The 16,133-nt window shown below is 38.3% G+C and overlaps 1 long non-coding RNA gene across 1 annotated transcript in view; it reads right to left on the minus strand.

The window, feature by feature from the left end:
• Positions 1-1,803: 1,803 nt before the first annotated feature.
• The window catches only part of LOC146889229 (uncharacterized), a 45,204-nt gene continuing 30,874 nt past the window's right edge, over positions 1,804-16,133 (minus strand). The window contains exons 2-6 of the long non-coding RNA XR_015000170.2: positions 11,208-11,412; positions 9,537-9,585; positions 4,645-4,731; positions 2,956-3,222; positions 1,804-2,178 (exon numbers count right to left, since the gene is read on the minus strand). This is a non-coding gene — a long non-coding RNA (uncharacterized LOC146889229). The remainder of the gene's footprint in view (positions 2,179-2,955; positions 3,223-4,644; positions 4,732-9,536; positions 9,586-11,207; positions 11,413-16,133) is intronic.

Genomic DNA, 16,133 nt, shown 5'->3' on the forward strand with positions numbered 1-16,133 from the left:
TGCAGGAAAATTGCAGCATGTGGAGGGGGAGGGGGGCATAAAGTAACACCCCTAACCAAGGCGCTATGTGCAATGGCTTCTGGGAGAGACAGAGTCAGTTTTGATTAAGGAGCTTTATTAAAGGACCAAAAGTTTGGTGGATAAGGAGGTGGGGTGGATCTGGGAGGAGTTGGGAGAGAGGTTTGTGAACATGATCAAATATTGTATTACATTCTCAAAGAATAAATAAATAAATAATAATTGTTATTATTATTGAAAAATGAAGTCCCTCTGGTGATGGTCGAGAGCTATAGTAATCTGTGTTCACACTGCAATTTGTTATTGTATCTGTTTGTCAAAATCATAGCAGTAGGTTCTTTTCTGGCCTTATGACCTCCCCAGGTACATGATTATTTTATTTCATATATATTCAGTTTAGATATTTTTTTATTTTATATGTATGCATTTTTTTTACCTGCAAGTATGTCTGAACACAATGTGTACGACTGGTGCTTGAAAGAAGTCAGCAGAGGGCATTGGATCCCCTGGAACTGAAGTTCTGAGTGGCTGTGAAGTGAGCTGGGAACTCAACTCAGTCCTCTGCATCAGCAGCCAGTGCTCTTAACCTTGGAGCCATCTCTGCAGTACCCCCAGGTGATTTTGCAGGGGACAAGGTCTAACTATGTCACTGTGTAAGTCAGGTTAGTCTGAAACTTGGAATACCAGCCAGGAGGGGGTCTTCATGCTCTCTCCTCATGAGTGAGAGCACCAATGTGCACCACCATGCCTGGCTTCTCCGGACCTCCCATGATATGGACTCAAGTGATGTTCTTGCCCTAATTCTTGTAGACCCATCCAGACAAAGTCAGTACTTTCCCTATAAACACCCCATCCCTATCAACTCTGTGTCTAGCATTGGTGGAGTGTTTATATGCTACATATATGTAGTCCTCAACTAGAAGTGTGTGTCCCCAGCGCTGGGAACTCAGGAAGAATGAATTTCATTTAAGTGTGAGCCTTCTTCGTCCTTTATCTTTAGTCCTGGAGTCGGTGCTGTCTTCCGTCAGTGTGGAGATCCTGACTTCACACTGAATTTCTTTTCATCTTCAGCAACTCGTTCAGACTCTGAAAGAACCAGAGACCTGCTGTACTTTCTTCTCTTTTCCTAACAGTGTAAACTCTCCTGTTTCTTTTACAAAATAGTCTAGAGGTGTCCCAAATAATTTAGAAGGGTTGTAATCTCGTTGATGACACAAAAATCATACCATAATGTTGCTGATAACACACTGCAGCGGCCCTACTGTGATGATGCTAAGTAGAATTCATGAGCAGAAAGTTGAACACACTGTGGACACCTTCACAAAAGACATTCATATCAGAGCCTGGAAAACGAATACCAGCAAATCGTTTGGTCTGCCTCATTTATGATAGCATTCACAATTAAAAAATGGCATGGTATTTGGTGGGCTTCTTTGGATTTTCGAGAGAGCAAAACAGGCACTCTGGTGTCCCTGAACCAACCCATTTACCAAGTAATTAATGTACAACATCACCTTTCTTGAGTAGGACCAAAACTCTTGTTTTCTAATGATCATATGTGCGTGTGTATAGTCATATTAGAAAAATACTGTTTTTCTTCTCTTATTTCCTTATTGTATAAATAAGATATATTAACTTTGTTTTTTTAATTTTTATTATTTTTATTTTTTTATTTTTTCCATTCAAAAATTTACACTTCCTCCCCTCCTCCCATTCCCTTCCCACTCCCCCACTCACCCTCCTCCCTCCCCCTCCCTCCTTAAGAGAGGGCAGGGAACCCTGCCCTGTGGGAAGTCCAAGGCCCTCCCCCCTACATCCAGGACTAGAAAGCTTTGCATCCAGATAGACTAGGGTCCCAAAAAGCCAGTACATGCAGTAGAAACAAATCCCAGTGCCTTTATCAATGACTTCTCAGTCAGCCCCCATTGTCAGCCACATTCAGAGAGTTCATTTTAATTGCATGTTCATTCAGTCCCAGTCCAGCTGGGTTTGGTGAGCTCCCATTAGAACAGGCACATCATTTCAGTGGTGGACTAGCCCCTCACGGTCCAGACTTCCTTGCTCATCTTCTCCCTCCTTCTGCTCTTCAACTGGACCTTGGGAGCTCAGTCCGTTGCTCTGATGAGGGTCTCTGTCTCCATCCATCGCCGGACGAAGATTCTATGGTGATATTTGAGATAAACATCAGTGTAATAGTGGGAATATACCCAAGAGATGCCCTATCATACTACAAAAGCGTTTGTTCAGTTATGTTCATAGCAGCATTATTTGTAATAGCCAGAACCTAAAAACAACCTAGATGCCCCTCAATGGAAGAATGGATAAAGTGTGGAATATATACACATTAGAGTACTACTCAGCGGTAAAAATCAATGATATCTTGAATTTTGCAGGCAAATGGATGGAAATAGAAAACACTATCCTGAGTGAGATAACCCAGACCCAAAAAAATGAATATGGTATGTACTCATTCATTAGTAGACTCTAGCCACAAACAAAGGACATTAAGCCTAGAGAAGCCAAATAACAAGGTGAACCCAAAGAAAAACATATATAGATTCTCCTGGAAATTGGAAAGAAACAAGATGGCCAGGCAAAAGTTGGGAGCATGGGGGTGGGGGGAGGGGAGAGGGGGGGGAAAGAAGGGAGAAAGGAAAGACTGGAGAGATCTTGGGCGAGTGGAAGGGTGGAGATGGAGGAAGGGCAGATACAGGAGCAGGGAAGAAGATATCTACATTAAGGGAGCCATTTTAGGATTGATAAGAGACTTGGCTCTTGAGGGGATCCCAGGTGTCTAGGGGGATGTCCCTAGCTAGATCCTTGGGCAGCAGTGCAGAGGGTATCTGACTGGCCTGCCTAACTATCACACTGATGGTATATTAACTTTGTGTCAGTATTTAAATATCATGGATCTGTATATTATAATACTCAGCTTACGTTGCATTAGAAGAAGAATAAGCATCAGTTGGATCTTCATCTTCTTTTCTAGGAAAGGAATAGTGCATTTTCTGTCATTCATAGGAGAGTGGTATCTTTTTAGGTCAAATCACAGCCTTGTTGTCGTTATTTGGACATTTGGAGTTCAGTCAGACTTTTGCTTTGCTGAGAGAAGAGACCTGACAGAAACAGCTTAAGGGGAATGACTTGTTGCTTCATAGCTTCTGGTGGGTTAGTGCAGCACAGGCTGGATTTGTGTTTCTGAACCTGTGGGGAGGCAGCACAGCGTGTCAGAAATGTATAGCAGAAGAAGACCACTCACCTCATGGCAGCCAAGAAGCACAGAAGAACAAAACAAGAAGGAGCCATGACAAGATGTAGCACTCAAGGACATGCCCCTAGTGACCTATTTCCTATAACCAGACCATGCTTCTTAATTTTAATGTCCTCCCAATAATGCTATCATATTATGAGGCTACTCATTAGTTCACAGTCCTCATTATGGAATTATATCCGGAAAGGATATCACAAACAGTGCCAGAGTTGCCTAATCTCCTGGATGCCTCTCTATCCTATCAGGTTGGTGATTAAGATTAACCATACATGAAGTATGACTTAAGAAGATATTTATGCTCTCCTGGTTGACAAAAGGCAGCCTTAGGGTTGTTAATTGTCTGTGTCAAGTTGGCTGGACTAAGGGTTACTTCAAGAGCTGGTAAATTGGGTAAAACATCATTTGGGGGGCATACCTGTGAGGGTGTTTCCAGAAGGAAACATTCAAGTTTGCTACTATGGGCATGTATGGTCAAATCATTTCAGGTTCTAAATGGATCAAAAATATAGAGGAAATGTCATATTTTTTCCTCTGGTTTTTGACCTAAGACATCCATTACCTTCTGCCTTCAACCATTGGAGGTCCTGGTCATTGGGCTTTTGTATTCCCAAACCTTGGACTAAGAGTTAGTTACACCATAGGCTGTCTTATTTCTCAAGACTCTGAACTTGGACTGAAATGAACCACCACCTCTTCTGTTGTCATCCATACTCCCATAAATCAAATACTTCTTACATATCTATATACATAGATGCATGTATATTAATATATAAGTAGATCTCAACATAAGTCTTTCCAGGTAAACCTGCATATGCTCTATTAGGTCTCTTCTCTGGAGCCCTGCCTAAGAAGAGCCAGAATGAAGAAAAAGGCCCTACAGCTGCTTGAGCTATACTGTCGGATCTGCCACCTGACTCTTACAAAGCAGCAAATTCAAGTGTATTAGGAGAGTCAAAGTATCTAAGGAGAATCAAAACGCTCTATGTAGTGGCTAGAAAATTCTAATTGAAGAATTACTGTGCAAAATACCAGGGTTTTTCATTAAGCTTGTCCTTCTTTGTCGACAACTATTGATTAGCAAGGAAACTTCTGTGCCATATTCAAGACTGAATGTAAGAATAGAAAAATAGGGCTGAAGAGATGGCTCAGCAGTTAAGAGCACAGGCTGACTTTCCAGAGGTCCTGAGTTCAATTCCCAACAACCACATAGTGGCTCACAACCACTTGTAATGAGATCTGATGCCCTCTTCTGGTGTGTGGGCATACATGCAGACAGAATGTTTTATACATAATATATAAATACATTCTTAAAAAGAAGAACGTGAAATTACCGAGCTAGGTATGGTAACACTAACCTATAATCTCCATATGGAAGAATCATTATTTCAAAGTCATCCCCAGCTATATAGCAAATTCAAGGCCAGTCTGGGCTTCATGAGATTCTGTCTCAAGAAACAAAAGAAATACTAAGTTACTAATTAACCCAAAGTTTCCATCAGGAAATAGTTATTGTTAATCCACCAAATCCTCCAATTGGATCCATGTAGCAATATTCTATTGCAAAATGAAACGAATTCATAAGAACAGAACTAAACAAGTATAGAAGACATTAATAAATGACTCAAAGTCCCATTGTGTAACCCCTTTGGCAGATTTCTTTTTATAATTGTTTCTGAGTTTTTATTGCCATATATCTTATTTATATAACAATATGTTTTGTTATAATATTCTCACACATGTATAGTGCATTTTGGCAAACTTTACACACACACACACACACACACACACACACACATTACCTTCTCTTGTCCCTCCCTATGAAAAGAGACATTCTAGAGGGACGCTTCCCCTCCCTTTAACTATCAGACTATTGGAACAACAGATACCAAAGAGTTGAAATTTCACAGGAGTCTCATACTGGGAGAGGGAAAGGCTGAAGCCCTAATGTCAGAGAATGAATTTGCCTTCCCAGAAAGAGACAATATATAGTTTCAATAACAAATTAACATATTCATATTTTCGGGCTTTTGTTTCATCTTTTGAAAATATATTTTATGTATATGAGCGTTTTACCTGCAAGTATATCTGTATACCACATGCATGCAGTACACACAGAGGCCAGAAGAGGGCATCAGATCTCCTGGGGCTGGCATTACAAACAGTTGTACACTGCCATGTATGTGCTGTTAACTGAACCCAAGTCCTCTGGAAGAGCAACAAGTGTTCTTAACCACTGAGTCATCTCTCGGGCCCTGTTTCATCCTTTCTATAACGTGACACTGCCACAGGAAAAAAAAACAGGAGGAATGTGGAAGGATTTCTTTCCCCAGTTTGATCAAACTGCACATAAACTCATTTTCCTTTACTGCTTTGTCTCTTCCTTTCTTTTAGGAAATAGTGCATCTATGAGTCCAAGGACTCTTGGCCGCAATCATACATGTCCTACTGCTTGCTCCTTGCTCCTGAAGATGAATTTCCTATATAACCAGTTCTCAAAGTAAGAAGAGACTGGAACCTGTTTACATTTCGATGTGTACCAAATGTTGATTTAGGCACATGTGGAAGGATGATGCACAGTAGCCTTACTTAAACAGTATTCTCCCAAAGAGACAGTAACCACCTGTTACCTGGCCAGAATTCCAAGTATTCATTCAATGGAGGAAAAGATACAAAATATTTGATACCGCTGGGAGCCATCAATTCATGGACAGTAGCTAGTGATTTGGTTAACTGAATAGGACATCAGAACTGCCAGTTATTAGGGAAGCCATGAGTAGTATGGCCAAGAGCTACAGGTGTGCCTCTAATATGAGCAGATTCTGTTTCTTTGACTATGTGTGTGGCTTAACCTAACGGTGCGTGAAGAAACATGGTACATTGCAGATGTTTGTGTGCTGGTTACTTTGTTCTTATTGTGTTCGGACTCGGGAGACCATTTTCATGTGGCGATGGAGGTAACCTATGGCAAGAGGTCATGTGGAGAAGTGAGGTCATGTGGAGAAGTGAGGTCATGTGGAGAACTGAGGTCATTGGAGAAGTTAGGTCATGGTGAGAACTGAGGTGTTTCACTCCAATGCCTGCCAGGCAATAGAGTATGAGTGGGGCTTTTCAGAGACCAGCTGAGATGGTCCAGACTAGAAGAACTACTCGGATAGCCCACAATTCTTTTAAAAATAATATTATTTTAAGACAGAAAAGGGAAACTAGTTTGTACAACACTGAATTGTTAAATTAATTTTAGGTCTATTAAACTTGCCCTGTGCCCCTGAGTAGAGACCAAAAGTCTGAGTAGGGCAATCACAAAGGGAAATTTCAAAGTTTAGATAAAGATGTACCTCAGTGAAATGGTACCATGCTGAATTTTGTGGAGAATGCCTATAGGCCGTGTTTTATGGAAGGCTGAGGCAGGAGGATTTCTTATGTTCTAGAGTTTGATGCCAGTCTGGGCAGCCTCATGAGATTTCACTTGTTAAAGAAAGCAAATGACACCAGAATAAAGATATTTGCAGAAAACCATCAATAATACTATTATGACACAAGCCAACCAATTTCATAACAGGAGAAAATAAATGAAGTCAAAGATCATTTCACCGGAAATGTTTAGGAATAGCTGAACTCACTCATTTAGTTCTTACGGCTTTTTTCCCTTTAATTTGAAACGCTTCCTCAGTCCTTCTTTTTCATGACCCTCAGGTTCTACCAGGATCGCCCGGAGTTCATATATTGTTACCTCATGATTACATGTGGCTGTCTCTTTTCCTTCGGTCACTTTTCCTACTGCTTGTCGCATAACATTAGAATGCACATGACTCAATTTAGTCCTTTCTATGCTATGTATTAATATTTTATCGAGGCATGTTGGGCCTGCATGCATATTTTACATTTTTTTCCTTAGGGAAGTCTCCATCAAATAAACCAAACATAATAATTTCGTTTTACTAAGCATGCTAAACTTATTTTTCTTTCTTACCTTTTTATTTCTTTTTTTGGTTTTCGAGACAAGGTTTCTTTGTGAAGCCCTGGTTGTCCTGGAACTCACTCTGTAGACCACACTGGCCTCTAACTCAGAGTTCTACTTGGCTCTGTCTCCCAAATGATGGGATTAAAGGTGTGCAACATCACTGCGCAGCTGCATGATGAACGTTTAAAGACTTTTTGAGCCTAAGTTCAAACCTACAGAGAAATGACTTCAAGAGTGTTTTCCAGACCCAACAGGGCTAATGCACTTGTGAACTCAAAAACTGTGGCAGCAAGCCCAAGAAAGACTCGCACAAGCTCAAGTCAGAAAAAAATCCCAGGATGGACGAGGAATGGTAGACACAAAGTCCCAGCCCTAGCCAGGTAGGTACTTGTCACTGATAGCTTCTGGAAAGAGGAAAATCAGTTTTCTTCAATGGAGTGACGCTGGATATAGCAAGCACTCCAGAGAAAGAGGAGTGAACCAATGTAACTAGAGTCAATGGGTTTTTGCCTGCTTGGTTTTTAATTTGTTTTTTGTTGTTGTTGTTGTTCTTGTTGCTGCTCCTGCTGCTCCTGCTGGTGGCGGTATATGTGTGGGGCGGGGTGTACGTATGTGAACCTGTTTTTCTTTGGGGTTCTGTTTTGTTTTATTAAAGAGAGAACACATGAAGTTGGGTGGATAGAGAAGTAGGGGAGGATCTGGGAAGAGATAGAGGAAGGGAAATAATACTATTCAAATATATTGTATAAAATTCCAAAATAATCATGAAAGCATTTTTAAAAGAAAAGAGAAAATGAATGTATAGCATAAATATTTTTCCTTCTACCCTTTACTAAGACTACCAAAGGACTTTTTATTATATTTTTTGTTATTATTCTCTTTGTGTGTACTTATATATCAATATGCATGCACGTATTTCACGTGAAAACTTTCTGACTCCCAGACAGTAAGTTGCAGATACAATACTTTGGTTTCTATTTTTAAAAGATAAGTTAATTCTCTTTCATAACCAAAACATAGTTATAAAGTCCAAGAAATTAACATTAACACAGCATAGCTTATCTGCAGATCTTATTCAAACACTAAAATTGTATCAACAATGTCCTTAATTGAAAATCCAGGTGTCTGGGTTATCTTTATTGGTCATACCCTTTTATTTAGTCTCCTTTAATTTAGAATACTTCATTCATTTATTTTTCTTTCATAATTTCCTTTTTTGAGACAAGGTTTCACTGGGGAACACTGGCTGGTCTTAAACTCACGATGTAGCCCAGGCTGGCTCCTGAGTACCAGAACTAAAGGCCTGTGCCACCACGCCTGGTTCTTTCAAGATCTTGATTATTTTGACAATGTAGTAGCTATTTTGACCAACGTTCCACAATTTGAGTTTGTCTGACATTTTCTCATGATTTTCAGCTAGGATTTTTTTGGGGGGAGAATATTATAGAAATCATTAATTCCCAGAGCATCATTTCAAGAGGCAAAAAAAAAAAATGACAGTCTGTCCCACTGCTGTTAATTTTATGATTATTTTTGGTACTACTGAGCTGTTGGTTTTTTCTACTATAAAGTAAGATTTTTCCTTTTTATGTAGAGTGGGTATCTTTTGAAAGATAACTCTGCAAGTGTGTAATTAATTGCCTAATTATGAAAGTTATTCTTAGCTTTAGCATCCATTGTTCATTTTCATTCCTGTTTAGTTTGGTTGTTGCTGTGAGGGCTACCAAACAGTCATTTTCTAACTCCATTCCTCTTCTATGTCCTTTTCTTCATAAGCCACAGTAAGGAACAAATTTTTCTCTTCTATAATAATTTATTTCATTATAATGGATTCTTGCTTTTAAGTGTGCTATGGTCCGTTACTATCATAAATTTATACTGCTACTCAAATTGTACCTGATTTAGCCAATTGTGTACCCTCTGTCCCTTACCTTGTCCCTTGCCCAGTTCATATTTTCCACAGAACACAATGTTCTGAGTTCATTGCGTACTTTACCAGCTGGGGCTCCAAGGTCAGTCATTTCTCTGAAGAATTAATTCTATTTAGTAGAAAAATGGCCTTTCGAGATGAAAGCTGAGTAGTCAGTGTATTCAGCCTTACTGCAGTAGAACCACTTCGGGTTGCTCTGAGTGACCAGGACTAGTATGCACAGCAGTGCACACACTGCCATTCTCGGGTAGACCCTACCCGCACGAACACCCAAATCGCTTGCCATTATACCCATCACTTCTTCATAGTAATGTCTTCAACTTCACTCTTCCAAATGGTTCTTTACAGTAGCTTACCCCTTTTCCATTTGATGATTCCTCAAAGATCGAAGAGACCACACTGCTTCTAGAATACAAAAACAAGTAAGGAATGGATTTTTGATAAATGCCTCCAGAAGCAATCGTCTCTTTGATTTTTACCCATTTCAGATTGCTCTCCTCTATAAATCTATGATAATTCACTTGTGTTACTCTTCTCATTGTATAGACTTAAGTATCAACATGCGTGTATATTTTTGTGTGCTGCTTTTTTGTCACACATTTGGGTTGCTGGGTAATGGTAGCTTATGTCTGTCACCCTAGAACTGGAAAGGCTTAGGCAAGAGAATCTCTAGGCATTCAAGTCCTCTGTGGACACTAGATAGTAAGTTTGAGACCAGCCTGGGCTACAGAGTAAGAAGACCTTGTTTTGAAAACACAAAATTACTTTGTGTTATTCCAAGCTGGTGGTGCTTTGTTACCGTAACAAAAGCAAGTCTATGTAGGAGTGTTCTTTTAGTCTCTTTACCATCATAAGTTTTGTTAGGGGTGGGAATTTCATCAACAGAGGAGCTTAGCTTTCCTTTGCTCCTAGAATCAGTAACTGTTTTTGCGGAGCCCTTATGCTGATTTAGACCATTCATAGATCAAGGGCGCCCTCTGCTGTTTCGTTAGCAGCATAATTCTACTTTGAAAAATTATTTGGGGCAGTGGTCATATTATGAATTGTATTTCCTGCTTTATTTACCGTTGCTTTGATTTTTTAAAGACTTGCTTTTCCCCCCTTTGTCTGCTATCTTTTTTTCTTTTTTCCCCTTTGGTTTTTCAAGACAGGGTTTCTTTGTGTAGCTTTGGAGTCTGTCCTGAAACTCGCTCTGTAGACCAGGCTGGCCTTGAACACACAGAGATCCACCTGACTCTGTCTCCCGAGTGTTGGGATTAAAGGCGTATGCCACCACTGTCTGGCACCTGATACCTTCTTTACTATCCAGTCTTCAGAGGTTATTCACTTTTTTTTTCTCAACCAGAAGTCATGACCTTCGAAGTCTTACCCTAAATCAGTGGTTCATTTTAATTTCTTCCTTATAGTAAATAGTAAATGTTTGCTGTTCTAGAACACTTCAGTATTGTCACACTTCTGTAATCCTTCTGTTTCTCCATAGCTTTATTTTTATTTTTTTATTTTTTTTGGTTCTTCGTTTTTCAAGACAGGGTTTCTTGGTGTATCTTTGCAGCCTGTCCTGGAACTCACTCTGTAGACCAAGTTGGCCTTGAACTCACAGAGATCTGCCTGCCTCTGCCTCTTGAGTGCTGGGATAAAAAGTGTGCACCACCACACAGCCTTGTCTGTAACTTTTGAAACACTTTGTAATTACATGCTTATATAGAATATATTGTGATCCTATTCACCATGACGTTCTCTTATTCCTCTCCCACTTCTGCTGACTCCCTTCTTCCCAATAATTTAATTATCCCTCCGACTTTCATGTTGCACATGTGTGTGTGAGTGTGTGGGGGGGGGTCTTAAGGTTTAGTCTTAAGCTGGCTGACAAATATTTCATATTTATTTATTTATGGCCTTCATTTAGGCTCTATCTTTTATCACCATGCTATTTTTTTCTAGATATTCCTTGCTCTCTGTGAGGAGGCAACAGGAGTCTTTGAGATACTTGAGAGAGCTCACTGGGATTTGTCAAAATTTCTACTTACAGGTAAGTTACGTAACATGACATTTAGACATCGTGTTGCTTCTAGCACCACTGCTGCTGCCAATTTTTGCTATCTTAGCTTCTCACGCCAGTTCCTTGGAAAAAGAATTGCACCAAGAGGTCTCTTCCTCTAGATCTGCACAGGGGATGAGTTTCTCTAGCTGATGATCTACTCCGGTCTTTCTTCCAACCAGTTTCTAGGTGCTCTGGAATGAAGAAAAGTGGGAGACGCCTTTGCAAAAGATGTTCGCTTTTCCAATTACGGATTTGAAAGTTTGTACATTTCCTATTTTCTAGTTAAGCTATGGATGTGGGTTTCTGTGTGTCTATTTGCTTCTCTTCTGGTTGGATTTGAAGAGGGACAATGAGAGATTCAATTTCTGGCACTTTTATTTCTGTGAATACCTACACACAACTCATTTTCCAAAAGTCTATAGCACTGATCAAAAGGACAGAACCAAGCAAAAAAATAGCTACAAAAGTAAGGTCAATAACAAGCCAGCAGAATCAATGCAATCCAACTAAGTCAAATCAAATCGAAACCTGGCAGGGTAAAAAAAAAAAAACATCTGTAATAACTAAATTCCAGAGGTAGAAACAGACGGATCATTTAAAGTCATTCTCAGCTATATAGTGAGTTCCAGGACAGCATGGAACACATGAGGTCTTGTCTCAAAATTTAAAAAAAATAACCAGATCAAATTCAATATGGACACAAAGAGTTAAGTAAATGTTGCTTCTTTTAGGGAAAAAAAAAAACAACAGCACAATAAAATTATATAAAGATCACATCACTTACTGCTGAAGGGATGTAAAGGGCTTCACATTAAAATGAATGTTTCATATTAATAGAGCTTAATAGACATTTGTAATCCTCCTCATATATGAAGAACAAAAATAGCTTGATATATGCCATATGTATTTATGTTAAAGCATTCAGTTAAATAAATGGTGCTCTTTAACATATTATTTAATTCCTGTTAATATCTGAATGATTTTAGCAACTAACTTGATGCCTTTCTCAATGTCCCTAATGCTGTCACTCTATAATACAGTCACTCATGTTGTAGTGACCCCAACCATGAAACTATTTTCATTGATACTTCATAACTAATTTTGTTGCCATTATGAATTGTAACGTAATTATTTTTGGAAGCTTGTCAAAGGTGTTGCAACCCACATATTGAGATCCACTGCTTTAGAGCCTTAAGATAATATGTAAAGATGAAGTAGGGCTTGGATGAAAGGATGATTTAGCATTTTCTTGACTTTATTGAGGCTTCATTGGGGAACAAGAATTATATATTTTTAAGATACACAAATTGTTGCCTTGATTTTGATATACAGTATGAAATAATTGACGTGATTCAGCTAATTATTATATTTTTTTCCTCTCATACACTTAGCATGTTCTTTCATATTTTGTGGGAACAGCACTATGTACCTCTGTGAATAACAGATACATTATATAATTATATAATATATACTATTGTACAGTAATTTGATGTGGGATTCCCCTCTGTATGCTGTGAATATGTTTTATTGCCATTAGTTAATTAAGAAGCTGCTTTCAGCTAATGGCTTAAGAGAGTAAAGCCAGGCAGAAAATCTGAACAAAAATGTAGAGAGAGAGAGTAGACAGAGTCATAGAGATGCCATGTAGCTGCTGAAGGAGACAGATGCAGATAACTTTACCTGGTAAGTCACAACCTTGTGGGGATACACAGAATAATAGAAGTTGGTTAATTTAAGATGTAAGAGCTAGCTAGGCATACACTAGAGTCATTCGCCAAGTAGTCTTGCAATCAGTAGAGTTTCTGTATGATTATTTTGGGTCTGGGCAGCCGGGAATGAATGAGCAGCCTCCACCTACATTAGGTTGCGCTGTAACTTATGTATATTATATATTATCATAGTATAACTATAATACATTACTGTTAGCTGTAGTGATAATGTTGAACACTGGATACCCAGAATTAGTCATCTCAAATACCTGAAACTTGATTTAACATTGGAAAATGTGTCAATATAATTGATGACATTAATGAAATAAACTAGACAAATGGCTTTGTTTTTCTCAATAAACACAGGAAAAGCATTTGCCAAAAGTTGTCATCCACCCCCCAAATCAAAACTCTCAGTAAATTCATAAATGACACTCTGGACCCCCTCCCCCATACCATCATACTTAATTGTGAAAGACTGAAGGTTTGTTTGGGGGTTTGTCTATGTGGTGGAGGAACAGAAGCCAGGGCCTTTTGATTCCTGGCAAGTGTTCTTAAGTGAGCTACATCCCCAGCCCCGCAGACATTTTCATGAAGATAGCACAGTGTCCATTGGTGTCAGCCTTCAAGGTTTCTGAGAAGTTCATACTTTTCAGGGCTTGCACACCTTTCACTGACTTCACGCATAAGTATTTTGTGCATTTTGCTATTACTATAAGTAATAGTCTTCTTTTCAAGTTTCAGTTGTTGCTAGAACTTATGAATAAAATAGGTTAAGTATGTTGGTTTTATGTAATGTGAACTCAATAAATGGATGTGTATTAACTTGACTTTTGAATACGTTCTATCAGTATTTCTACACCATCATTTCCTCTATGAATAATATTAGGTTTATTTCTTCCTTTTCTATTGGAATAATTTTCTAAACAAAATCAATTTTATACCTATGCCTGGGAGAAGTTTTGTATCTTAATTTTCTTGACTTGTGATCTACTTATATGGTTTTAATATCAAGGCAATGTTAACAACATGGAACAAATGGGAAGTGTCTTTTCTTATCTTTTCTAGTGGAATTGAAATAGTCTATTCTTTTAGCATTTCTGTTGGTCAGGATTCAGTAGCAAAGTTAAAGGCTTAGGGTCATATTTGGGGTATATTTAAACTATAAAGTCAAAGATTCTGTGGATTCAAATTTCTCGAGAGAATTTCCTTGCTTGTATCTTTCAAGGAATTTATTCACTTATTAAACTTTCACTATATTGGTGTATAATAGAGTTGTCCTTGGTAAGCTCATAGTGTGCAAAGGAACTGTTCTCATCACTCTCATTTCATTGTGAATGTATTTGCTTTTCCTCTGGTTTCCCCTAATTCTCTCACAAGAGGGTTAACAAGATGTTAGTAAAGAATAGGTTTTGTTTTTATTGCCTTTCCCTGTTGTTCATTCTGCTCTTTTCTCACTGTTTTATGCCCATTTTGCTAATATTCCCTCCTACCTGCTTCCTTTGACTTTGAGTTGTGGTTTTATTCTGAACCCATTGAGAATGCTTTCCTTTTTGTTTCTACTTTGACCTCTGTGCTGTTTGAGAACACACAAGATTTTTTTTTTTAAAGTACATTTCTTGTTTTAATTGTTTTCCTGTTGCTGGATGCTGGAGATGTCTCACTAATGGAATTCCATTGTGATCAAAGAACATTCTTTGTACAACAAGAACACTACAAACTACTTGTGAGTTATCTGAAGGGCTCAGATATGGACTATCGTGGCTGATGTCTGGATACTTAAGAATACGTGTTCTTGCTATGTTAGACAGCGTGTTCTATAAATGTCGGTTACTTCAACTGCATTGTGCTGTTCAAATCCGAAAAGTCTATACTAATTTGGAACCTTTTTTGAGACAGTATGACACTGAAATTCCTAGTGATAATCATGAATTTCTCCTCTTTGAGGGCTTTTGTTCTTAACTTTTTAGTAATGTATTTTGAAGATCTGCTGAGAAAACATTTTGGATTCTATGCTCTTGAATTAGCTATTTCAATACCACAAAATAATTTTGAATCCAACATAAATTTAATATGGGACTAATGAAAAATTTCAAACTTTATTTTGATTGGTGTTTAAATATCATTTACATCCTTATATTCTTAAGCAGCTTCTGCTTTTAATACATGAAGTTGGATTTGCTTTGATATCTTACCTGACAATCCTATATTCTATATAGGGTACTGAATGCTTTTATTTTTTCTTTCTTTTTCCTCTTTTTTTTAATTGTTTTTATTGAGCTATACATTTTCTCTGTTCCCTTCCCTTCCTCCTATCTCCCTTTCTACCCTCTCCCATGACCCACATTTTTTACTGGATTATTTATTCTTTTGATGTCAAGTTTCTTGAGTTCTTTGTATATTTTGGAGATCGGTCCTCTGTCCAATGTGCGTATGATGAAGATCTTTGCCCAGTCTGCAGGCTGCCATTCTATCTTATTGACCATGTCCATTGCTTTATGGAAGCTTTTCAGTTTCAGGAGGTCCCATTTATTCATTGTTTCTCTCAGTGTCTGTACTACTCAAGTTATATTTAGGAAGTGGTCTTCTGTTCCAATGCATTCAAGGGTATTTCCCACTTTTTCTTCTGTGAGATTCAGTGTGGTTGGCTTTACGTTGAGGTCTTCGATCCATTTGGACTTCAGTTTTGTGCATAGTGATAGCTATGGATCTATTTTCATTCCTCTACATATTGATATCCAGTTATACCAGCACCATTGGTTGAGTATGCTTTCTTTTTTCCATTTTATGTTTTTAGCTTCTTTGTCAGAAATTAGATGTTTGTAGGTGTTTGGATTGAACTAAAAGTTCAATTTGATTCCATTGGTCCTCCTGTCTGCTCTTATGCCAATACCAGACAGTTTTCAGTACTGTAGCTCTCCAGTAGAGTTTGAAGTCAGGGATTGTGATGCCTCCAGAAGTTCCTTTATTGTACAGGATTGTTTTTGTTATCATGTTTTTTTTCCATAGGAAGCTGAGTATTATTCTTTTGATGTCTTTGAAGAATTTTTCTGGGATATTACATTGAATCTGTAGACTGCTTTTGATAAGATTGCCTTTTTTTTTTGCTGTGTTAATTCTACCTACCCAAGAACACGGGAGATCTTTCCATTTTCTGGTGTCTTTTTTCATTTTATTTCTTCAAAGTTTTGAAGTTCTTGTCA

This window comes from Myodes glareolus, chromosome X (assembly GCF_982192425.1).
Source record: "Myodes glareolus chromosome X, mMyoGla1.1, whole genome shotgun sequence".
NCBI classification, from domain to species: Eukaryota; Metazoa; Chordata; class Mammalia; order Rodentia; family Cricetidae; genus Myodes; species Myodes glareolus.